The following is a 24,959-nucleotide window of genomic DNA, read 5'->3' as shown; positions in this document are numbered from 1 at the left end:
CGGGGGGGTACGACCGGAAAGCGCCGCGGACGGGAGGAGCCCTCCACTGGGCTGGAGCTGTCGACGGGACGCCCCAGGGATGCGGCCCCCTCAGCTTCAGGGAGTGCGGGCGCTGTTATTGACTGTTACTAACCGTTACCTGGGGCTGTGGAGGACAGTTAATCCAACGGTCTGGGCGGAGGGGAAGGGGGGCCGGACAGCCGGTGCCCGCCGTGGCATAACCCAGAGGCTGGGTAGTACACCCTCTTAAATGAATATTTTTTTCTTAAAAAGTGCTTTATTTACAATCTTATGTCTGCTGGATTTCACTTTTAGCCACAAGACCAAGTCTGATTGCTTGTGCAGACCCCCAGAAATAAATACATACATACATATATATATATAATTTCATTTTTTCATGGCTAGGCTTCACGAACGAAGATTTGGGAAGGGCTCTACCCACGTTTGTTGCAAGCGCATTGGTGGCTAAAAAGGCCAATACGAGATAGGCATGTCTGGTTGCAAATATATATATAAACTCAGTAACTAAACTCAGGTGAGCACACAGAGCTCTCAACAGTCTCGACTTTAAACCAAGTAAATTGAGTCCCTCAGCTCTGCTGTCAACAAGGCATCTTTTCAAACCTTGAGCCCTTTTGACTGTGGCATGCCAAAAACTCAAAACTACTTATCAAGGCTAAATGCCATATATGCTTCTAGGTAGCATATTTTATTAAAGTGCTTAAGATGGAAAGACTGCCTATACTTTTTAGTCTACAATTAGGGTATTGCATATAGATTTTTAAAAAATAATACATATAACATGTATCTAAGATATAAATAAACTATTTCTATAACTATATATATTTAGGTGCACTCTGTTTAACAAAAGCTCCAAGTCACTTTGTAAGTCACTCCATTATTTCCCGCATCCCCAATTCTTGCATAATTTGCTGATGTGACATGGTGATAATTCAGTATAGCTTCTTCAAGATTATTGATAAAAAAGTATAACAGACAGACAAAACTGATCCCCAGAGGATCTGAATCACTCGAACAAGTGTTTGCAGATTGTTCCTCTTCTGTGTTTGGAGACCTGCCAATTATTCACAGTTCACTTAGTGTGTGACACTGTGATTTTTTTATCTTTCTAGTTTTTTTAATTAAAATTTTTTGCTGTACCAGGTCAAATGCCAAAACAAAGCTTAAGGATATGACATCACTGTTATTTTTATCAAATAAGCATTTGCTCAGAGATACCACAATAGCATTACAAGATCTGTTTTCTGAAAATGTCTTTTCTGAGTAGTAATTTTACTCAAATCTTTATTAATTTAGTCCTATATGAGCCACTCAGATATTTTGCTGAGGATTACAATCAAGATGATAGTCATGTAATTAACCTGGTGTTGTAGTTTAACCCCAGCTGACAACAAGGCACCACACAGCCACTTGCTCACTCACACCACTGATGGGATGGGGGAAAGAACCAGAAGAGTAAAAGTGAGCAAACTCGTGGGTTGAGATAATGACAATCTGACAGGTAAAGCCAAAGCCACATGCCCAAGCAAAGCAAAACAAGGAATTCATTCACAATTTCCCATGGGCAGGCAGGTGTTCAGCCATCCCCAGGAAACCAAGGCTCCATCATGCGTAATGATTACTTGGGAAGACAAAATGCCATCAACTCCAAACATCCCTACACCTGTAGTGGGTTGACCTTGACTGGACACCAGGTGCCCACCCAGCTGCTCTATCCCAGACAGACAGGGGGGAGAGAATAAGATGAAAAATGGCCCATGGGTTGAGATAAGGCAGTTTATTAAAGTAAAAGCAAAAGTTTGCATGCGCGAAAGTGAAGCAAAGCAAAAGATAGCAAAGTTTATTCTCTACTTCCCATCAGCAGCAATGGCTGGCCATGTCCCTGGAAGCAGGGTTTCAGCAATGTGTAACGGTTTCTCAGCAGACAGAAGTTGTGAACAACGAATGCCTCCCCCTTCCTGCTCCTTTTCTTAGCTTTTATATCTGAGCTGATATCATATGGTATGGAATATCCTTTTGGTTAGTTTGGGTCAGCTGGCCTGCTTGTGTCCCGTCCCAGAATCTTGCCCTCGATTGGGAAGGAATGTTACAGTGCTGATGCTGTGCTCAGCAGTAGCCAAAACACTCGTGTGTAATCAACACCCTTCTAGCTGCCAATGCAAAGCACAGCACTGTGAGGGCTGCTATGGGGAAATGAACTACAGCTCAGCCAGACCCAATACATTCCCCCAGCTTTCTATGCTGATCATGACATCATATGGTGTAGGATATCCCTTTAGTCAGTTGGGGTCAGCTGTCCTGGCTGCGTCCCCTCCCAACATTGTGTGCACCCCTAGCCTACTTGATGGTGTGGTGGTGTGAGAAGCAGAAAAGGCCTTGACTCCATGTAAGCACTGCTCAGCAGTAACTAAAACATCCATGTGTTATCAAGTGTTTCTAACAACAATCCAAAATGTAGTCCCATATAAGATACCATAAAAAAATTTATCTCAGCAAAACCCAGCACATTCTACACCCCTTATCCCATACCATTTACATCCCACACTATCCAATACATCCTCATTAACTACCACTCTCCTTCCATCCTTTGATATAATACGCAGATATCATTGTCCTGGTTTGACCCTGGCTGGATGCCATGTGGCCACCAAAGCCGCTCTATCACTCCCCTCCTTAACTGGACAGGGGAGAGAAAATATAAGTATTACTATTAGAAAGTAAAAGCACTTTTTATTATGGCAGCCAGATGCACAGGAAATGTATTCCAAATTGTGCATGTTGAATTTCACAAGTTCCACAGCTTTATTGTGTCACCTAATTACAAATTCAGGTATTACCTCATCTGTCCCACCTACTTCCAAAACCATTCCACCCTTGACATGCCTCTCAAATTTGAGTCAGAGGTCCTGTAATGACCCCTGGTGCTCATCTCCTTCCTCTTCCTCAGCTTGACCTTTTCTTGACCCCTTGCCTTTGACACAGCATCATGTCTTATGGAATGGTTTCAAGGCCTACAACCAACTCCAACCAGTTTGCCAGTTTTGTTTCTCTTTCGGTTCCCTTTTATCAGTCCTGTTTCACAGATAGAGGAAACCCTCTTTCTTGTTAAAATTCCTGCCTGTTGAGACTCTTAACAAAGAATGATAAACTACATATTTTAGGCCACACTGGTGAACTATACAGTCACTAATAAGCTACATAGGTTTCTATGGCTACACTTTCTTCCCAGGCTTAACTTTATTCCCAAATTCTCTATCTCTTTCCCCCTCAGCCATGCAAGGGAACGGGGAATGGGAGTTGCGGTCAGTTCATCGCACTTTGTTTCTGCTGGCCCTTCCTCCTCAGGGGGAGGGCTCTTTGTAATCTTCCCCTGCTCCAGTGTGGGATCCCTCCTACAGGAGACAGTTCTACACGAATTTTTCCAACATGAGTCCTTCCCATGGGCTGCAGTTCTTCACTAACTGCTCCAGCATGACCGCCTTCCACAGGGTGCAGTCCTTCAGGAACAGACTGCTCCAGTGTGGGTCCTTTCCATGAGATACAGTCCTTCAGGAACAGACTGCTCTAGTGTGGATCTCCCATGTGGTCACAAGTCCTGCCCAGCAAATCTGCTCCAGCTTGGGCTCCTCTCTCCATGGGTCCATAGGTCTTGCCAGGAGCCTGCTTCAGCACAGGCTTCCCATGGGGTCACAGCCACTTTTGGGCATCCACCTGCTCCAGCATGCTGCAGGTAGATTTCTGCTCTACCATTGACCTCTATGGGCTGCAGGAGGACAGCCTACCTCACCACGGTCTTCACCATGGGCTGCAGGGGAATCTCTGCTCTGGTACCTGGAGCACCTCCTCCCTCTCCCTCTGCAGAGTTTTCTCTCACATATTCTCGCTCCTCTCTTCTCTGGCTGAAATTGCTTCTGCACGGTAACTTTCTCCCCTTCTTAAATACATTATCCCAAAGGTGCTACCACTGTTGCTTATTGTTTCAGCCTTGGCCAGCGGCAGGTCCATCTTGGAGACAGCTGGCACTGGCTCTGTCAGACATGGGGGAAGCTTCTAGCAGCTTCTCATCCCTGTAGCCCCTCCACTACCAAAACCTTGCCATGCAAAAACAATGCACATTCCATCAGTCTATGGACCACCCCTGTAAAATTGCCATAAAATGTCTATTGAGTTCATTTAGTCCATGACTTTGGGCTCCATCTGCTATGGTGGTCACTCAGGACAGGAGAGGTGGTGTGTTGCATGGAGTTATTGGGCACCACCTCCAGCTCAGGTCAGGTCACTGCTGCACTTGCTCTGCTTCTTGTAAGGCTTCTCCTCCATTGGTTTGGGTGATTCCTGTTATAGTAATGATGAATTCCTGTAACATGCAACTCAAATCCCAGGTTACAACAATTCAAAGGTATATCCAATAATGTCCACCCCTGGTCCCCTTTGAACCAGACTATAGGGTTTAATATTGCAATGAACTACTCCCCTTGTCCCTGCTACATCTTGAACATTCTCAGACTGTAGTTTCTTAGGGGACTACCTACTCCAAGTGGAGCCTTATCTATGAGCCACAGTCCCTTCAGGAGTATACTTGCTCTGTTGTGGGGTTATGCATTGCCACATGCTTTGAGGTGCTCCAGCATGAACTTATCCACAGCCACAGATGCTTCAAGGTGTACCTTTTCTGGCATGGACTTATCCTTGGGCCACAATTCCTTCAGAGGTATACCTGCTGTGACAGAGACATAACCATGGCCACAGATGCATCAAGATGCACCTGCTCTGGCACGGGCTCATACACAGCCACAGATGCATTGTGGTATCCTGCTCTCATGTGGACTCATGGGCAGGTCACAGTCCCTTCAACTCGTTCACACTGGAGTTCTAGCCTGTCCAGTACAGCAGCACAGAAACAGCAGCAACACCCTGACTATCTGCCAGCCCAGGCACATCACCATGGCTGTTATCAAAATGTTCTCAGGCACAGCAGAGTAAGGTGATAAGCAGTTCAGTAGTACAGCAAGCAGTGAAAGCAAAAAGCAGCCACTAACGAGCACTAGAGTCTAATATGCAGTCAGGCAAGCAAGCCCATGGCAAGCACAGGAGCCTTTCAATTAATAGCTAAACAGCAATAACAGCTATAAATTCAATCTAACACATTCCAGTCAAATCTGTCATTATCTTGAACAACAGGCTGGAGAACTTCTCCTGTGAAGACAGGTTGAGAGAGTTGGGGTTGTTTGGTCTGGAGAAGAGAAGGCTCCAGGGAGACATTTTAGCACCTTCCCATACCTAAAGGGGGCCTACAAGAAGGCTGGAGAGGGACTTTTTACAAGGGCATGTAGTGATAGGACAAGGGGAAATGGCCTTAAGCTGAAGGAGGGTAGGTTTAAATTAGATATTAGGAAGAAATTCTTTGCTGTGAGGGTGGTGAAGCACTGGAATAGGTTGTCCAGAGAGGTTGTGGACTCCCCATCCTTGGAGGTGTTCAAGGTCAGGCTAGTGGAAGGTGTCCCTGCCCATGGCAGGGGGATTGTAACTAGATGATCTTTAAGGTTCCTTCCAATCCAAACCATTCTATGATTCTATGAACCCTTCAGATCCCACCTTGGGCACCAAAAAGGACTGTCATGCTTGAACTCCAGCTGACAACTAAGCACCACACAGCCATTCACTCACTCCCTCCCCCGGTGATATGGGGGAAAGAATCAGAAGAGTAAAAGCTAGAAAACTTATGGGTTGAGATAAAGGCAGTTTAATAGTTGAAGCAAAAGTCACATGCACAAACAAAACAAGGAATTCATTCACTACTTCCCATGGGCAAGCATGTGTTTGGCCATCTCCAGGAAATCAGGGCTCCGTCACGCGTAATGGTTACTTGGGAAGACAAAACATCATTCCGAAGGTCTCCTTCTTCCCCCAGCTTTCTATGAGGATCATCATATGGTATGGGATATCTCCTTGATCACTTAGGATCAGCTGTCTCAGCTGTGTCCCCTCCCAACTTTGTGTGCATCCACAGCCTATTCCCTGGTGGTGGTGGTGTGAGAAGCAGAAAAGGCCTTGACTCTACATGAGCAGTGCTCAGCAGTAGCTAAAACATCCCTGCATTATCAACACTGTTTTCAGCAAAACACAGCCCCATAATAGCTGCTATGAAGAAAATTAACTCTATCCCAGCCAAAACCAGCACAGACTGCTCACTCAGCAACAAAGCAGTCCCACAGGCACTGCCATTTTTCTGTTTTGACCTGTATTCCAGATACTGCTGTTGACTGAAAAGCAGAAAGCTTGAGAATATTGCCCTGTGAACATTTCCCCATAGGGTTAAAAAAAGCCAAATGTGGATTGATTTTCTTTGGGTTAATTCTGCACTGGATTATATATGTGCAACACTATTTGTCTTCAGTATTGTAAAATGATATTATCACTCGATCATGTCTATGATGTGATGGCTTTTAAAGAGATCTCACTGGATGTCACTTTACCATTCATGCAAACATTAATTAATACATTTGATGCTGAAGAGATGATATTCAAACAGAAATCTCTTCACAGGGGATTTGCAAGGAATTTTTGAATGAAATCTACACTGTAGACCACATTCTTAGTTCAAATTAAAGTAATAATTTAAATTGTTGGGACAAAGGACACTTAGGACATATTACCTGTATAGTATAGATTTATAAGCATTTTAGCATCAAACATGACATAGGCTAGCCAGCTATTTAAAAACATATTGCTGTCCAGTTGTATAAGTATGTTTTCATAAGTACCAGTTGCATTGTTTAAGAGTTCATTAATGATCTATAAATATGTATGAACTCCTGCTATGTACTTGTTTAGCACCAAGCACAAGACTATGTGCACATGACTAAGATGTATAATACCTAACCATGAGACACAAGGGTATATGACTGTAGAGTGTCTCCAGGTTTTAATAGTAGTATTTGTAGCAATCACAGTGGATTCAAGCAGAGCAGAAATCTGACTAGTAATCAGGAACTATCTGAAAACTCACAACTAAACAATAATTTTGCAATCAGCCTTGTACATCTACAGCATGCTCATATTTTTTGCCATTTAGTGGCTTTTTTTTTCTCCCTGATAACTAGATTGAGGAAGAAGAAAGGGGATTTGGGGCTTCAATAATTAATCCAAAAAAGAGCTAAAAACCAGCACAATAAATACAAAATATAGCTGGAAAAATGATATGGCTTTTTTTCTTAGGGATTTGTAGTGGGTTGACCCTGGTTGGATGCCAGGTACTCACTAAAGCTGCTCTCTCACTCCCCTCTGCAACTGGACATAGGAGAGAAAATACAATAAAGGATTCATGAGTTGAGATAAGGACCAGGAGGGATCACTTACTGATCACCATCACAGACAAAACAGACTCAAAGTGGGGATATTAACTAAATTTATTACTAACAGGATCAGAGCAGGAGAGTGAGAAGTAAAATAATCTTAAAAACACCTTCCCCCCCAGCCCTCCTTCCTTCCAAATTCTACCTCCTCCCCCCCAGTGGCGCAGGGAGATGGGGAGTGAGGGTTAGAGTCAGTTGTTTTTTCTGCCGCTGCTCAGGGAGAGGATTCCTTCCCCTGCTCCCCGTGGGAGCACAGTCCCATGGGAGACAGTCCTTCGTGAACTCCTCTGGTATGAGTCCATCCCATGGGAGACAGTTCTTCACAAGCTGCTGACACATGGGTCACTTTTCCATGGGGTGCAGTCCTTCAGGGATAGGCTGCTCCAGCATGGGTCCTGCACAGGGCCACAAGTCCTACCAGAAAAACCTGCTCCAATGTGGGGTCCTCTCTCCATGGATCAGAAGGTCCCTGCAGGGACCCTGCTCCAGCATGGGCCTCCCACGGGGTCACAGCCTCCTTCAGGCATCCACCTGCTCCGTCATGGGTTCCTCCATGGGCTGCAGGTGGATCTCTGCACTCCTGTGGTCCTCCATGGACTGCAGGAGGACAGCCTGCTTCACCATGGTCTTCACCACGGGCTGCAGGGGAACCTCAGCTCTGGCATCGGGAGCACCTCCTCCCTCTCCTTCTCCACTGATCTTGGTGTCTGTAGAGTTGTTCATGTGTTCTCACTCCGCTCTTCTCTGGCTGCAATTTTCATCTGCGCAATAACTTTCTTTCCCTTCTTAAATATGTTATCACAGAGGTGTTACTATCATTGCTGATTTGCTTGGCCTTGTCCAGTGGCCATCCTGGAGCTGGCTGGCATTGGCTCTGCTGAACATGGGGAAAGCTTCTAGCAGCTTCTAACAGAAGCCACCCCTGTAGCCACCCTGCTACCAAAACTTGGCCACAAAAACTCAGTACAGAGGACAGGAGTTTGAGGATTAAAATAAGTTTACTTATAGAATATTAGAAATTTATTGTGTGATTCCTTAGGGTTAAGTTGAATTGTAACTTGCTTACAGCTTAGTATTAGTGGGCCCGGCTCAAAACTTAGAGCAGATGAACTTTAAATTAATTCTGTTCATTAGCATGAATGGCTAAGTAGGGGTTCTGCCTAAAATTGGCTCTTAAAAGAAGCATCTAAGTCAAAATTTGTGAGTTTTAGAAGCCAGGCATTCTTTATTACAACGTACTGCATGGTCACAGCACACTGGGTTGCCCTGGGAATCAGTTCACCAAAGTGCACACAGAGGTATCTTTGCTACAACTTATATGTCAGCATTACATAATTATGCATTTTTTGTTCCCCACATTCCTGTTACATATTCATGACATTTCCGAACACTTATTAGCATATAGACATATCCTTATAAGGTCTCTGAGGGGCTTTACTGAGGGTCTTTGCTGGTCTTCTCTGTCTTGAGCCCCCAAAGTTCTGAGTGACTGCCTTATGACCTTTTTAAGACAATACCCCTGGTTATAGAGTAACTTGGTGTTGCTTGGCTGGCTGCCTCAGTTCCCTTCTTCATTGTTTCTTTACTTTGCTTGGTTAGTCCTTTTAAATCACTTGGCTCAGCTATATGGAGTTTCTATGGTGCATTCCGCTACAAAAACTATTACTTCTTGTTACATCTCTAAACCCCAATATCAGAGTGGAAATAGAGAAAGGCTGGATTCACTTATACCACCAGATAAGAGGACTCAAGGGAAAAGACCTTCAAGAACAGGTAACAGATAAGGGATGTGACTTTGGTATAGATAAGGCAGAGGATAAACATAAGTCAAGCCTGTTACTGAGCTACACAAAAAGGGCCCCAAGGCTGGCCCAAGCTAGAAAATAAGAAAGGAGACAGCCTACCTGGAGACACGGAAGGAGTCTGGTGAGGAACAAGAAGAATCCAACCCCTGAAACACCACTGGACCAACTGTTGTGTGGACAGTGCATGAAAAGGGAACTCTTAGTAAATTCACGTGCGACCCTAAGTTGGGTGCTGGAGGGTAGGGAGGCTCTGCAGAGGGATCTGGACAGGCTGAATAGATGGGCTGAGACCAACGGTACAAGGTTCAACAAGGCCAAGTGTCAGGTCCTACACTTTGGCCACAACAACCCCATGCAGGCTGGGAGAAGAGTGATTGGAAAGTGGCCCAGCAGAGACGGACCTGGGAGTGCTAGTCGACAGCTGGCTGAACATGAGCCAGCAGTGTGCCCAGGTGGCCAAGAAGGCCAGTGGCATCCTGGCTTGTATCAGAAATAGTGTGGTCAGCAGGACTAGGGAAATTTACTGTACTCAGAACTGGTGAGGCCACATCTTGAGTACTGTGTCCAGCCCTGGGCCTCTCAGTTCAGGAAGGGCATTGAGATGTTGGAATGAGTTCAGAGAAGGGCAATGAAGCTGGTGAAGGATCTGGAGCACAAGTCTTATGAGGATTGGCTGCAGGAGCTGGGATTGTTTAGCCTAGAGACAAGGAGGCTCAGGGGTGACCTTCTCACTCTCTACAACTACCTGAAAGGAGGTTGTAGCCAGGTGGGGGTCAGCCTCTTCTCCCAGGCAACTATCGATAGGACAAGAGGACATAGCCTCAAGCTGCGCCGGGGAGGTTTAGATTGGACATTAGGAAAGAAGTTCTTCACAGAAAGGGTGATTGGGCATTGGAATGGGCTGTCCAGGGAGGTGTTGGAGTCACCGTCCCTGGAGGTGTTTAAGGAAAGACTAGATGTGGCACTTAGTGCCATGGTCTGGTTGACATGGTGGTGTTCGGTCATAGGTTGGACTCAATGATCTCAGAGGTCTTTTACAACCTAAATGATTCTGTGATTCTGTGGGTATAATTGCCCAAGGATTTATTTGTTCTGGGTCAGTTGCAGAGGGCTCCAGCTCGAGCTGAAATAAACTGACTCTGCCTCAGAACTTGGGGTCCAAACTCTTTACAGTTGGGGGCTAATATCGGCGGAGAGGCACGGACAGATCACTCACAGACCAATTTGGTCGGCAAAATGTCGGCTTTATTAGAAGAAAGACACCTTATATACTGTATATTACGCTCAGACGTGTGATTCTTCTTCACACAACATTGGATACATAAGGAAAACATACTTTGTTGTCCGGTGCTAATTGGACCACAACAGGTGTCCATAGGAGATGAGAAAACTTGTTCACCTGCCAAAAACTCCTCCTTGACCTTGGCAAAAAGCCTCCTTTGTTCTAGCTTCAACGCCTGTAGCCATATTTAGCTACGCAGTTCTTTTTTACTGTCTGCACCCAGCCATGCCAAGGCAAGGCTCACAGAAATGCAATAGAAATTGTTCACATATAATCTCTATTCTCCAACAGGCTAAGACTGGATCCAGCCTCACCTAGGCTCCATCTTGTGAGGGAGTTTAGGAAGCAAGGGGGTCCAGTCTGAACCTTGCAACTCAGCAAGAGCATCTTTTCTCTTTGTTATAGTTTCATTTTTTTTTATTTTTTGGTGAATTTTCCTCACCAACAGTCTTTGCTAGGGTGAGATAAACATCAATTTTCATTGCTTGTCTAGCTGGGCCTTAATGACTGTCCTATTGAAACGTTAAATAACCTCAGCACACCAGCTAAATTGCTTAAGGGAAACCCCATCACCCCCTGTAGCCACGGCTGAGGGGCCGGCCCAGGTGAGAGGTGGGGTGGGGAGCATTGGGCAGTGAGCCTGTTAGACTGGGGGGGTGAACTTTACTCCACTTCTGCCCTGCTTCTTTGGTGGGGTGAAGGGAGACCTCAGTTTTCCACCAGTGCTGATTTCCATCCCCCTCTGGTTCCATTGCCTTCGGCACTCAGTAGTTGCTTTGCTGAGACTCATCGTAGTTTAGGAGGGGTCCCGGCTCGTCCCCCTACCACTGGCGCCCTGTGACGGCTTTCTCTGCGGACTGCCACGACTGCCTGGGTGCCTTTCGGAGCTGCCGAGGATCAGAGGAGCTCCTGTTTGTCCCCCGGTGAAAGAGTCCCTACGGTGCTCGGGGCAGGGGGTCCCACACCACCTCTGTGTTCACAGAGGATGCCATTGCCTCGTGGAGCTTTTGGGTCTCCCTGTTCTTTGCTGGATGGACCGGCACCTCGGTCCCTTGCCAGCCACCGCCTCCATAACCAAGGGGAGGGGGCCCAGGACTGTCTGGAGCGAGCACTCTCGGAGACGGCCTGCCAGGAGGGAGTTCCCTTCGTGCCGTGTGGGGAGCTCTGTTTTGCATGGAGGGAGTTTCCTTTTTGCCGTTTGGGGAGCCCTGTTTTCCAGCAGACCCCAGGAACAGCCCGCAGGCACCCCCTGCTGGTTGAAAGGGAGTCACTGCAGCCCTCGCATTTTCGTCAGAGCTCAACAGTGCCATCTGGTGACCGTGAGTGAGTCACTGCAGACCTTGCCTCCGGAGGCTCACCACCACCTCGCTGGGTGTGGTTATAACTGCGCCGAAAGACAAAGAATACTTAATTGGTTTCGGTGAAAGTTTCGGTTATGGAATTGTTGCTTGTTCTGTTGTGTTACATATATATATACATAGTAAAGAGCTGTTATTTGTTGGGGTTGACAGCAAGCCTGTCAGTAGCCTGGCATTTATCGACAAAGCAGTGGACATAAACCGGATTACAGTATACTCCTGAAAGGAGGAGAACACAGCATGCAGAAGAATGTGGGCAACTTTCAGACAGGAAGAAGATGGAAGACAGAAATGGACTTCCTGTACTTTTTACAAGTCAGGATGACTCGACAAAAACTGTGTTTACTAGTTTGCAACCAATCCTGGTGTGTATACATAAAAGTACCAATGGCAGGTTGACATGTGTATGGCCTGATTGCCTGATCTATGTATACCAATAGAAAGTGATATGTGTATGGCCTGATCTATGAAGGCACCAACAGAAGGTTAATGTGTGATGCATGAAAAGTATAAATGTTTGCAACCTATTACAATAAAGTGATTATAGCCTTCTTGTAATCCTATCCCTGCTTTGAAAGAAGATTCTATGTCTCATTGGTCGTCCCTGACTCTAACAGCGACAGTTATTTTCTTTTCCACACCTTTTTGACTGAAGGCTCTTTATTTCTAAGTTATAATAACTCAGAGGGAGGAGTTTGGTTTTTCTTCTATCCTGTCCTCCTTTAGCAAACACTTTTGTCTCATTAAACTAAGACACTCTCCTTCTGTTAATAAATAGAGACTCAGATGGGATCCTAGGACTGGTCTCTGGATCCTCTCAACTCCAAACGTCCGTAGTGCTGGCAGACAGGGGAGTTCACCTAGGACCTTTGGAGTGGGAGGCCGCATAGACAAATAGTTTAAATTTTGACACAGAGGCTGTTGGGAGGCAGGTTCAAGTTTTGCACTCCAAGGAAGCAGGCTTGAGTCCTGCAATCCAAGTAGGCAGGTTTGAGTCCTGCGTTACACCATTTTGAATGAGAAAGAGTTCTCAGAATCTCTAAGAGAGGTTCGAGTCCTCTGGAAAAAAGGTACCTATATTTTGGTAAAAAGGGAATTCAGGGTTCAGGTCCCTAAAATAAGGTAAAAATGGGGAATGTGGCTGGAGTAGAGAATGTGACACCCTTGGCCGAAGTTCTCCAGAACTGGGAGAACTCCAGAACTATGGTGGTTTGACCCTGGCTGGATGTCAGTTGCCCACCAAAGCCTCTCTATTACTCCCTTCCTCAGCTGGGCAGGAGAGAGAAAATATAACAAAAGGCTCATAAGCTGAGATAAGGGCAGGGAGACATCACTCACCAATTACTGTCACAGGCAAAACAGACTCAACTTGGGGAAATAAATTGGATTTATTACCAATCAAAATCCAAGTAGGATAATGAAAAGTAAACCAAATGTTAAAAACACCTTCCCCCCCCCCCCCCCCCTCCTTCCTGGGCTTAACTTTTTTCATGATTCTCTACCTCCTCCATCCAAGGATCACAGGGAGATGGGGAATTGGGATTACGGTCAGTAATGGTCACATGTTTCAGCCACTGCTTCCTCCTCAGGGAGAGGACTCCTTCCCCTGATCCAGCGTGGGGTCCCTCCTGTGGGAGACAGTCCTCCACAAACTTCTCCAATGTGAGTCACAGAATCATAGAACTGTTACGGTTGGAAGGGACCTCTGGAGAGCATCTAGTCTTCCCCCCCCCGCCAAGGCAGGGTCACCTAGAACAGATGTCCTGGTTCCAGCCAGGACAGGGTTAATTTTTGCAGTAGCCAGGAGGGGGCTTGGCTAGGACACAGAGGTTATTCTATATCACCTCACGTCATTTTCCGGGGACAGGGGAAGAGCTCTCGTCCATGTTGACATAGCATGGCGGAGGCAGCAGTCAGGTATTGTCGGGGGGGGGTTCCATGTGAATCATTCACCTTTCTTCGTTTGCCTCCTCTTGACCCTCTGTCATTAGTATTGTTACTGTTACTGTTCATTTTCTTATCTCATTGCTGTTTCCAGTAACTTGTTATTATCTCAACCCCTGATATTTACTTTTTGTGCCTCCAATTCTCCTCTCCATCCTGCCATGGGGAGGAGTGGTAGGGGGGAGTGAGTGAGCTGCTCGTGGTTTGGAGAGTCTCAATGGGAGCACTAAATTGGGGAGTACCATTCCTAAACCACAACAGCAGGTTACACGGGAATGCGTCCAGGTGGGTTTCGAATGTCTCTAGAGAGGGAGACTCCATGACCTCCCTGGGCAGCTTGTTCCAGTGCTCTGCCACCCTCAGTGTCCCATGGAATACAGTTTTTCACAAGCTGCTCCAGCGTGAGTCACTTGCCATGGGATGTAGTCCTTCAGGAACAGGCTGCTCCAGCATGGGTCCCCCACAGAGTCATAAGTCCTACCAGTAAATCTGCTCCAGTATGGGCTCCTCTTGTTGTCTCGAAACAGGTTCTTTCACCCCATGTGCAAGAGACCAATCCACATACAGAGTTGAGGTATTTGATTTAAAGGGGTGATGGGTGGCAAATTCACAAAGCCAGCACCTTACTATCAAAACTTTTCACTATTTAAACATTTTAGCAAACAAAAGAATTAATGTTCATTTGCTACAAATTACATCATTCTTATATTAATTAGTATTCTATCTTCTACTGGCTAAATTCTTCTCTTGATTCTTATGCTAATTAGTCCCCATGCTCAGTCTTGCTCTTCTTTTGAGTCAGTGGGTTTCTTGGGTTGGTGGGACATGAGTTGGTGGTCGTAATCTCCCCCTGCTGGAATTATCCTTGCCTTAGTTTGATTAGTTGGCCTTGTTTGTTCCTCATAATCTGGCTTTATCTTGGTTGTTTTGTCAAGAGTCCTTGGTTCATTGGTTCAGCATTCTGGTTTCAGTTGATATATTATCACAAGTTTCTTTTTTCTGTTATTTTTCTATAGCTGTGGTTACTGAGACTGCAGTTATTGAGACATTAAACATAATTTATGTATTTGGAAGTCTGATGGTACATCACTCTTCACAAGTTCACAAACCCATTAAACAGGCTGCAGATGCTTGAGTGAGTTCCTTATATTAGGACACATTGCAACATTTAAAACTCAGCCACATACAAGTCATACTTTAATTTATATACGCTTTATGACATATCACCACTTAGATCAACAAATTCATCATCCCTCTTGACCAAGTCATCGTCATCTTCCAAGTTTTTCCAGGTGCTAGTGGGTAAAGCTGATATGATAGACTATCTCTGAAGTAAAGCAAATGGAAATAAGTATGACAAACAAGCAGAATTTCTCAGCACTGGAACAGTATGTATATCTCTGGAAATATCTTGACTATGTTCTTCACCCATTTTCACCTGCAAGCTTTGCACTTCTCCCACCAAGTCCAAAATCTTGGCAGCTGTGGTTATCATACCACCATGAAGCTGGGACTTAGGAATCCGTTGTAAATACTGTTGTGCCCAGACTGATTTCAGGGCCATCGATGTGATGTTTATTGCACTTAAAAAACAAAGAACAATCTCCAAGCTCCTTTTTACAGTGGTGAGTGTTCTCGCCCACATGCTAATTATATATTCATTCTTATAGCTACAATAATCTTTCCTACTAGATAATTATATTGTCCTCAACACCCTCCCCTTTATTTTCAGATTGATGCGATATTTTCTTCCAATCTTGAGCTGTTTCTTATTTTCACTGCAACATTCCCCTGCCTTTCCAAGACTGCAATTAAGTCCTACATTTTATTATAACATCTAAGACTGATTGTTAAGACCACCTAGGTTCTCTCACTCTTCAAAGATCATGGCCAGTCTTCACGAACGAAGATTAGGGAAAGGTCTTTACCCACATTTGTTACAAGCGCGCTGGTGATACAGGGCTTTGCAAATGCGGGTAAGGTCTTAGAGCCTGCGCAATGGGTTTTTTAGGTGAGACACAGTGTGCGCTGAACTGAACCCACCCTTTAATCCTAAGGTTCATCTGCCGGGGCCGAGCAAGCTTGGACGGTGGCAGTGAGGTCCTCAGGACGTAGGTTTGTTTAGAGTGACCTTCTCTTAGATGGATGGCCTTACAGGGCTGACGAGCTCCATCTGCCCGGGTTTAGAGTTGTCCTTCTCTTCTGTGTGTTCCGGGGCTCCCCTCTCAACTCCCACGATGGTACTGTCTGCACAGGCAAAGCTCCCATTCTCTCGCTCCTTTCCGTGCCCGGGGCCGGGCCGGGCCCGCGCCGACACAACGCACGCGTCCCAGTGTTTCAAAGATAACCCTGTACTATTAGATAACTAGTTTCTATTAGATAACTGTTTCCATGCTTTGTAAGCAGTTCACATCACAGTTCAAGGATGTTGTATTGGGTCTGGTTGAGATGGAGTTCATTTTTCCCATAGCAGCCGTCACAGTCCTGAGTTCTGTATTGGGAGCTGGAAAGGTGTTTTGGCTACTGCTGAGCAGTGTTGGCCCAGCATTAGTGCTGTCTTTCAACATTCTACCCCCCCCCATCATTAGGCTGGGGATGGGGATGGGCAAGATCCTGGGAGGGGACACAACCAGGACAGCTGACCCAAATTGACCAAAGGGATATTCCATACCATATGATGTCAGCTCAGATATAAAAGCTAAGAAAAGAAGGAGGAAGGGGGGGCATTCCTTATTTACATATGCCTTCCAGAGAAACCGCTATGCATGTTGAAGTCCTGCTTCCTGTGAAGTGGCTGGACATCGCTTGCTGATGGTAAGTAAAGAATAAAATTATTGTTTTTCCTCTTTGCTTGTGCACGTGCAAACTTTTGCTTTTGCTTCAGTAAAGTGCCTTGTCTCAATCTAAAAAAAAAAAAAGTTATGGCGCAGATGTAATTGCACTCAGAGAAGAGAGGAGTGAGAATATGTGAGAGGAACAACTCTGCAAACACCAAGTTCATTGAAGAAGGAGGGGGAGAAGGTGCTTCAGGCACTGGAGCTGAGATTCCCCTGAAGCCCATTGTGAAGCCCATGGTGAAGCAGGCTGTCCCTCTGCAGCCCATGGAGGTCCACGGGAGTGCAGACACCCATCTGCAGCCCATGGACGAGACCCATGCCAGAGCAGGTGGATGCCTGAAAGGCCCACAGAAGCAACAAGGATAAGTACTTAACCACACTTTGAGTCTCTCAAGACAGAGTTCTGGAATAAATAAAGATGTTGTTCTTTGAAAATTGGTGTTTGTTTCCAAGATCTGTGAAACCTTTTAGGATTAGACTATTTAACAGCAGTAGCATACAAAGCCTCATATACATCCCAAAGGGTTCACCAATAGATATTGCTTAGCTAAATTGGTAGAAGTATACATCACTAACCTTCTACTAAAGGAGATGCAAGTTAACATCCATCAGCACATTCTGCAGATATACTTAAATCAGTTACTTCCCCCAACTAAAATAATAGAATATCCCAAATGCATCTAACTTGAAATTTTATCAGAGTAAACATACAGAACTGAGAAAGCTGATCAATAATTATGACAAAGCATAGGCACCAGACCTACATATTTTCTATCCCATTTTAAGGTGATATTCTCCACCCCTAAATATATTCAAATTTTGATTGACCAAGGTCTCAAGTAGCCTGACCTAATGTTGAAGTTAACCCTGCTTGAGCAGTAGTTGTGTAAGATGACATCCTGAGGTACTAAATCAAAGAATCCCATAAAACAAGATGGAAACCAGATCCTTAAAAAAAGTAAAAAAAACCCACTCCAAACAAAAAACCCCTATATTAATGCTCAGCATCAAAGGTAGCACTGATTTTCATAAAATCTTAATGAGATGCATATCCAAATTTTGCTATTAAGCAGGGCAAGCTTACTTTTCAGAGAGTCTGTAGCCTTCATTTGTAGTCACTGCTTTGTATTTCACATTCCCTTTAGTTTGCTCCAACTCATCAAACCAGTCCTCAAGAGTATCAAACATCCCAGTTTGGTTTCTTCCATCTGTCAGGTATCAATAATGTCAACTTTACAGACTATCAGAAACTAACATGAAAGCATTCCTAAATCAAGTAGTTACTTTTCATTAAGGTAAATGAGAAAAACCTCTCACGTACAAAAGGCCTCGAGTCAAAGATAAAATGCCTTTGTACAACACATTGATCTTTAATAACATATCTTCTGTCAACTACTGCTTTAACTAAAAACTTCAGGAATAGTTTCTCCTACAGAAACTAATCAGTTCTTACAGAACTTAGGCTGTCCTCACATTCAGGTTTTTAAAAAGAGATTGGACGTGGCCCTTAGTGCCATGATATAGTAATTGGAGTTGGATCAGGGGTTGGACTTGATGATCTTGGAGGTCTTTTCCAACCCAATCTGTTCTATGATTCTATTCTATGATTCAGCCTAAATCCCAGGATACTGTGCAGCAAATACCACTGTATGGAAGTACAGCTGACTGGCATCTAATAATAAAAACTTAAATGTGGAATTAGCAATCATACCAGAAGCCTTTCTGCAATTCAGATATTGCATTTCATTTAATGTTCATTCTTTCATCATAGATATGAGTTTTGCACAAAATAGAACATAGCAGAAAATTAATGGCAATTAAGTCTCAATCATTTCAACTGAAAGCTTTTCCTGTATTTCTATTTAGCCACCTCAGCAACAGTTATGACAACAGGTTGATTTAGCCACAAATCTTGCATAACCACCACATAATTTATGGAGTAAGGCAAATTGTTTTAGACACCTCATAATTAAGTATCCTGCAACATTCACTAACATTGAAATACCAGAGCGCAGCAGAATTCCAATGGAAGATACAATGTCAAGTTGAAACTTTCTACCATAGGATAAGGTGGATGAAAAATTTAGAGCTGGAAACAGATTATTAGTGAGCTAAGGGACAAGTTAAGATTTTAAGAGTATTGGACAATAAGAGGCATAAACCCCAATTTTTAAAGTCTATTTGGTTTGCCCTGTAACAACTTCACAAAGATTTAGACTGTCATGGTTTTTAACCCCAGCCAGCAACCAATTTCCACACAGCTGCTCACTCACTTCCCCACCAATAGGATTGGGGAGAGAATCAGAAGGGTAAAAGCTAGAAAAATTGTGGGTTGAGATAAGGACAGTTTAATAGCAAAAGCAAAAGCTGCACACACAAACAAAGAAAAACAAAGAATGAATTCACTTCTTCCCATGGGCAGGCAGGTGTTCAGCCATCTCCAGAAGAGCATGGCCCCATCACACATAACAGTGACTTGGGAAGACAAATGTCATAACTCCAAACATCCCCCCCCTTCCTCCTTCTTCCCCCCTACTTTATATACTGAGCAGGATGTCATATGGTTTGGAATATCCCTTTGATCAGTTGGGGTCACCTGTCCTGACTGTGTCTTCTCCCAACCTCCCATGCATCCCCAACTTCCTTGCCAGCATGACAGTATGAAAAGCAGAAAAGGTCTTGGCTCTGTGTAAGCCCTGCTCAGCAACAACAAAAACAACTCTATATTATCATCACTGTGTTCAGCACAAATCCAAAACATGGCCCCATACCAGCCACTGGGAAGAAAACTCTACCTCAGCCAAAACCAGCAGTTGTGAGGAATGGGTTAAAAAGCAGAAGACTGTTGAGAATATTTGTAAATCAGTCAATCTACCTTGCAGCTGGGAATAAGGCTTGATAAGCCTGTGTGAACAGCAGGTTAATGATCCTCTGGCATGGACCCAGTTTAATGGTGCCTGTGTCTCCACTTGTGTACCTCTGCCTGGGTGTTGCTTTGGGGCAGCCTTGGTCAGTGAGATAACAGAAATAAATTTACTCTTTGCATTCTATCCATTAGTTTGTGGTTGTCCCAGCTGCCTGCCTGTGTCAACTCACACAAAAACTTAAATGTGGGCTTCTCCCACATTTGCTTAGCCTCTCTATGGAAAAGCTTACAGTCTTTCTGTTGTTTGTAGTTCAAACTGAACACCAGCTACAGATGAAGCCTGCAGGAACTACCTGAGCCAGCAACATGCCCTTGCAGCAAAGAAGGCAAATGTATTCTTGGGCTGCATTAGGAAAACCATTGCCTACAGGTGGAATGAGGTGATCGTTCTTTTCAGCTCAGCAATGGTGAGACCATGCTTGCAGTGCTGTGTCTAGTGCTGGGCTCCTACTGTATCAGAGCAGGCACAGGTGTACTGGACCAAGTCCAGTGAAGGCCCATTAAGATCATTAAAGGGCTTGAAGAATCTGATATGAGGAGAGACTGAGAGCTGGGATCATTCAGCCTGGAGAAGATAATGTTCTAGGTGGCAGAGGGGCAAGAAATCTTTTCAGTTTATATAAACACCTGACTAGGGGGCAGAAGCAGGGGCAGGGAGTAAAGAAGATGGATCTAGATTCTCAGAGGTATTCAGTGACATGACAAAAGGCAGTTCATACAAGCTGAACCGTCAAATAACAAAACAGGCAGTCCAGGAAAGGTTGTGGAGTTTCAATCCTTGGAGATATTCAAAACCCAACTGGGCATGACCCTGGTAAACTTGCTCTAGTTGACCCTACACTAAACGAGGCAGGGGGAGATGGACAGGAAAAGGAACAGATGACCTAACCTCAATGATTCTGTGTGATAGCACATTTTGATATGTGCCTGATTGATACCTTGGGTACATCAAAACTTCCCTCTGAGAAAGGAACAGGCATTCCTAATGCACTAAGAATCAGGTTCCTAATTCAAAAAAGCACTGTTACTTCAGTTGAAGTCTGAACTATGAAATGCTGGGAAGTGCACTGACAACTTTTTATCTTGAATTTTGAAGCTTACCATATTTTTCAGCCAAGTTTGATAAATTGGTAAGATTATGTAATAAGTTAGCTTTAAGACAAGAGGAAGTCTGATGTCTACTGGAATCTTGCTATGCAAACCTCTGCTTTTTTTGCAGTTGCCTGGGGGAAGCAGATCCACCGGACCCATCCTACAGGGAAGCCTGCTGCCTTCCTGGGGCCCAAGGTAAGGGATATTAGCAGGAGACTCCCTGAGCTAATTCAGCCCTCTGATTATTACCCACTGTTGGTAGTACAGGTTGGCAGTGATGAGATCGATAAAAGAGGTACCAGGGCAATTAAAAAGGACTTTAAGGCTTTGGGTCGATTAGATGATGGGACAGGACCACACATGGTGTTCGCCTCAATTTCTGCAGTAGCAAGGATGAATGAGGAAAGGAGTAGGAAACCCCATTTTATCAATAGGTGGCTAAAGGATTGGTGCCACCAGCGGAATTTTGGGTTTTTTGATCATGGGGCAAAATTTATAGTACCAAACCTGCTAGAGTTGGATGGGCTTCATCTATCTAGCAAGGGCAAAAGAACTCTAGCATATAAGTTGGCAGGGCTGATCAAGAGGGCTTTAAACTAGGTTTGAAGGGGGAAGGGGTTGAAACCAGGCTCTCCAGAGATGAGCCTAAGGGTGGAAAGCCAGGGTTAGGAGTGATATCAGCAGCCCAGCTGAAGTGCATGTACACTAATGCACGTAGTTTGGGAAACAAGCAAGAGGAGCTGGAAGCCATCGTACAGCAGGAAAACTATGATGTAGTCACTATCATGGAAATGTGGTGGGATGACTCGCATGACTGGAATGCTGCAATGGATGGTGATTCCTTTGAACTTTTTGGATTTTTAGCTTTGTGTAGATTTTAATGTAGCTGTATAGTTTCTCACACTTTAGCACAGTAGTTTACACTTACCCAAACCCTTTTTCCCCATTTCATATTGAACTTTCTAAATTCTTTAGCTTGTTTAGACTTCTCTCAAGGCAGGCCTTCATTCTGTTAAGAACATTTGCACTGTGGTGTGGGGGGAAGCGGCGGGTCTGCGGAGCCCCTGGAGCTTGAGGAGCTTAAAATATTAGATGGTATAAAGCCTTTCCCATGAGAACAGTGAGGCTAATTAAATGTTCCCATGGACACAGCAGCCTGAAGTATTAGGGAGTTAGCTAGAAGATGATAAGCAGTACAAGGACAGGCTGTTGACTGTGTTTCAGGGTGCAGGTGTGAATTCCTGAATGTTTTTGTAAAAATATATTTACAGTCTGTGTGTGGGAAAGTCGGGGCCAGCTACCTCAATAAAGCTGCCTGCTGCTCTGAGGCAGCAGACACCCTTGTCTCATCTCTCTTAGTGTGCATGTGTCTTCTTTCTCAACGGACCAAAACCTAACGATACAACAGATACCCCGTGACACTGTGGCTTGAAAAACAAGATACCATCATAGACAAAGCAACTTTCAAGCCCTTAACCTTGGAGGAGCTCCAAAAGACTGTACATGCTGTAAAGAAGAGGAAGATGAGGAAGAAGGGGTCTTGAGAGCCCCTGACTCTATTTCCGGGGAGGTGTGTTGGAGGGAGGATCTAGGGGGCAGATAGATATGGGATTGGATGGATAATACCATAAATTGCGGAACTCCTGGACACGAGTGCGCGTCTTTGTACTCCCGTGATTGGAGGCCTTCAATTAAAGGACTGCTCTATATCTTATCTCTATACTAAATTGGCCTGGAGGTTTTTTTGGCTCACAATCTTAAGGCAGCAATGGTTACAAGCTCTTCAGAAGAGATAGGTGAGGTAGGAAAGGTGGAGGGGTGACTCTATATGTTAGAGAGTCTCTTGACTCTGTAGAACTTGAGGTCAGTGACAATAGGGTTGAGTGCTTATGGGTCAGAATCAGCAGGAAGGCCAACAAGGCCGACATCCTGGCGGGAGTCTGTTACAGACCACCCAACCAGGATGAAGAGGGTGATGAATTATTCTACAAGCAGCTGGCAGAGGTTTCGAAATCATCGGCCCTTGTTCTTGTGGGTGACTTTAACCTGCCGGATGTCTGCTGGGAACTCAACACAGTGGAGAAGAGGCAGTCTAGGAGGTTCTTGGAGTGCATGGAGGATAACTTCCTGTTGTAGCTGATAAATGAACCTACCAGGGCTGGGGCCCCATTAGACCTGCTGTTTACAAACAGAGAAGGACTGGTGGGAGACATGGTGGTCAGAGGCTCTCTGGGGCACAGTGACCATGAAATGATAGCGTTTTCAATACTTGGTGAAGTAAGGAAGGGCATCAACAAAACCTCTACCCTGGACTTCCATAGGGCAGACTTTGGCCTATTCAGGAGGCTGATTTGGAGAGTACCTTGGGAAACAGCCCTTAAAAACAAAGGGGTCCAGGAAGGATGGGTATACTTCAAGAAAGAAATCTTGAAGGCACAGGAGCAGGCTGTCCCTATGTGCCAAAAGATGAACCAGTGGGGAAGATGACTGGCCTGGTTGGGCAGGGAGCGTTTGCAGGAATGAGGGATAAAAGAGGATATATCACCTTTGGAAAAAGGGGCAGGCAACTCATGAAGTGTTTAAGGATGTCATTAAGTCATGTAGAAAGAAAATTAGAAAGGCGAAAGCTCAATTAGAACTTAATCTGGCCACTTCTGTTAAGGATAACAAGAAGTGTTTTAATAAATACATCAATAGCAAAAGGAGGGGCAAGGAAAATCTCCATTTTTTATTTGACGTGGGGAGGAATATAGTCACCAAAGATGAGGAAAAGGCTGAGGTACTTAACACCTTCTTTCTTTCAGTTTTCAACAGTAAGATAGGTTGTCCGCAGGACAACTGGCTTCCTGGGCTGGTAGACAGCAACAGGGAGCCGAATAGCCCCCCGTTAGCCAGGAGGAAGAAGTTAGTGACCTGCTGAGCCACTTGGATCCTCATAAGTCTATGGGACCAGATGCGATCTGTCCTAGGGTGATGAGGTAGCTGATGGAAGAGCTCACCAAGACACTCTCTATTATTTATCACCAGTCCTGGCTCACTGGGGAGGACCCAGATGATTGGAAGCTGGCTAATGTGATGCCCATCCACAAAAAAGGCCGAAAGGAAGACCCGGGAAACTACAGGCCTGTCAGCCTGACCTTGGTGCCCGGCAAAGTTAGGGAACAGATCATCCTAGAGTGCGATCACATGGCACCTACAAGATGGACAAAGGATCAGACCCAGCCAACATGGGTTTAGGAGGAGCAGGTCCTGCCTGACCAATCTGATCTCCTTTTATGATCAGGTGACCTGCCTGGTGGATGAAGGGAAGGCTGTGGATGTAGTCTACCTGGACTTCAGCAAAGTCTTTGACACCATCTCCCACAGCATACTCCTGGAAAAGCTGGCAGCCCACAGCTTAGACAGGGGCACTCTCTACTGGGTTAAGAACTGGTTGGATGGCCAGGCCCAGAGAGTGGTGGTGAATGGTGCTGCATCCAGTTGGCGCCCAGTCACTAGTGGTGTCCCCCAGGGATCAGTGTTGGGCCCAGTTCTGTTTAATATCTTTATTGATGATTTAGATGAGGGGATTGAGTCCACCATCAGCAAATTTGCACATGACACCAAGTTGGGGGGGTGTGTCAATCTGTTGGAGGGTAGGAGGGCTCTGCAGAGGGACCTGGACAGGCTGGAGAGATGGGCTGAATCTAAGGGTATGATGTTCAACAAGACCAAGTGCTGGGTCCTGCACTTTGGCCATGACAACTCCATGGAGTGCTACAGGCTGGGGACAGAGTGGCTGGAGAGCAACCAGGCGGAGAGGGACCTGGAGGTTCTAATCAACAGGAAGCTGAACATGAGCCACCAGTGAGCCCAGGTGGTCAAGAAGGCCAGTGGCATCCTGGCCTTTTTCAGGAATAGTGTGGAGTCATAGGTTTACTTGTTCTAAAAATCCAAGCAGGAATTTTTCTTTTCCCTGCCTCCTGTAAAGGAGGGATGTTGGATGAGTGAGGGGGAGGGGGTGATTGACCTACACAAAAGAGCTAGTTGGCAGAACTGCATTCCAGGTTGATGGCCCTCTCTAAGGCTGTGTGTGAGGGGAGTGATGATGTTTTTTTCCCTCCTCTCCTTGGAAACGACTTCACTTTTTGCCTTAACGGAGGCAAGGTGTGTGTGTTGGAAAAGCTGTGAGGCCATTTTGCTCTCGACCTGGTCATCTGGCTGTTTTCCGACCTTGGCTTGCCTACGCTCTGCTCTGTCCCCAGCCCATACCTGCTTGGATGTCATCGGAGAGGTTTGGCCCATCCCGCAGAAGAACCTTTTGGGGAGGGGGTCGGTTTTTTTCCCTCCTCTGATCCTG

The 24,959-nt window shown here is 45.3% G+C and overlaps 1 long non-coding RNA gene across 1 annotated transcript; it reads right to left on the bottom strand.

Annotated features, from left to right (window-relative positions):
• Window positions 1-295: 295 nt before the first annotated feature.
• Window positions 296-9,050, bottom strand: LOC113959086. Its single transcript, XR_003531697.1, has 5 exons — window positions 8,894-9,050; window positions 4,865-4,875; window positions 3,612-3,616; window positions 867-871; window positions 296-308 (listed from the first exon to the last, which is right to left on the bottom strand). It is a non-coding gene; the product is annotated as an uncharacterized LOC113959086 (long non-coding RNA).
• Between the last annotated feature and the right edge of the window lie 15,909 nt (window positions 9,051-24,959).

Source organism: Corapipo altera, unplaced genomic scaffold, assembly GCF_003945725.1.
Source record: "Corapipo altera isolate COAL_440 unplaced genomic scaffold, ASM394572v1 61085, whole genome shotgun sequence".
Taxonomy (NCBI): domain Eukaryota; kingdom Metazoa; phylum Chordata; class Aves; order Passeriformes; family Pipridae; genus Corapipo; species Corapipo altera.
This window is presented reverse-complemented; position numbering and strand designations above follow the sequence as displayed.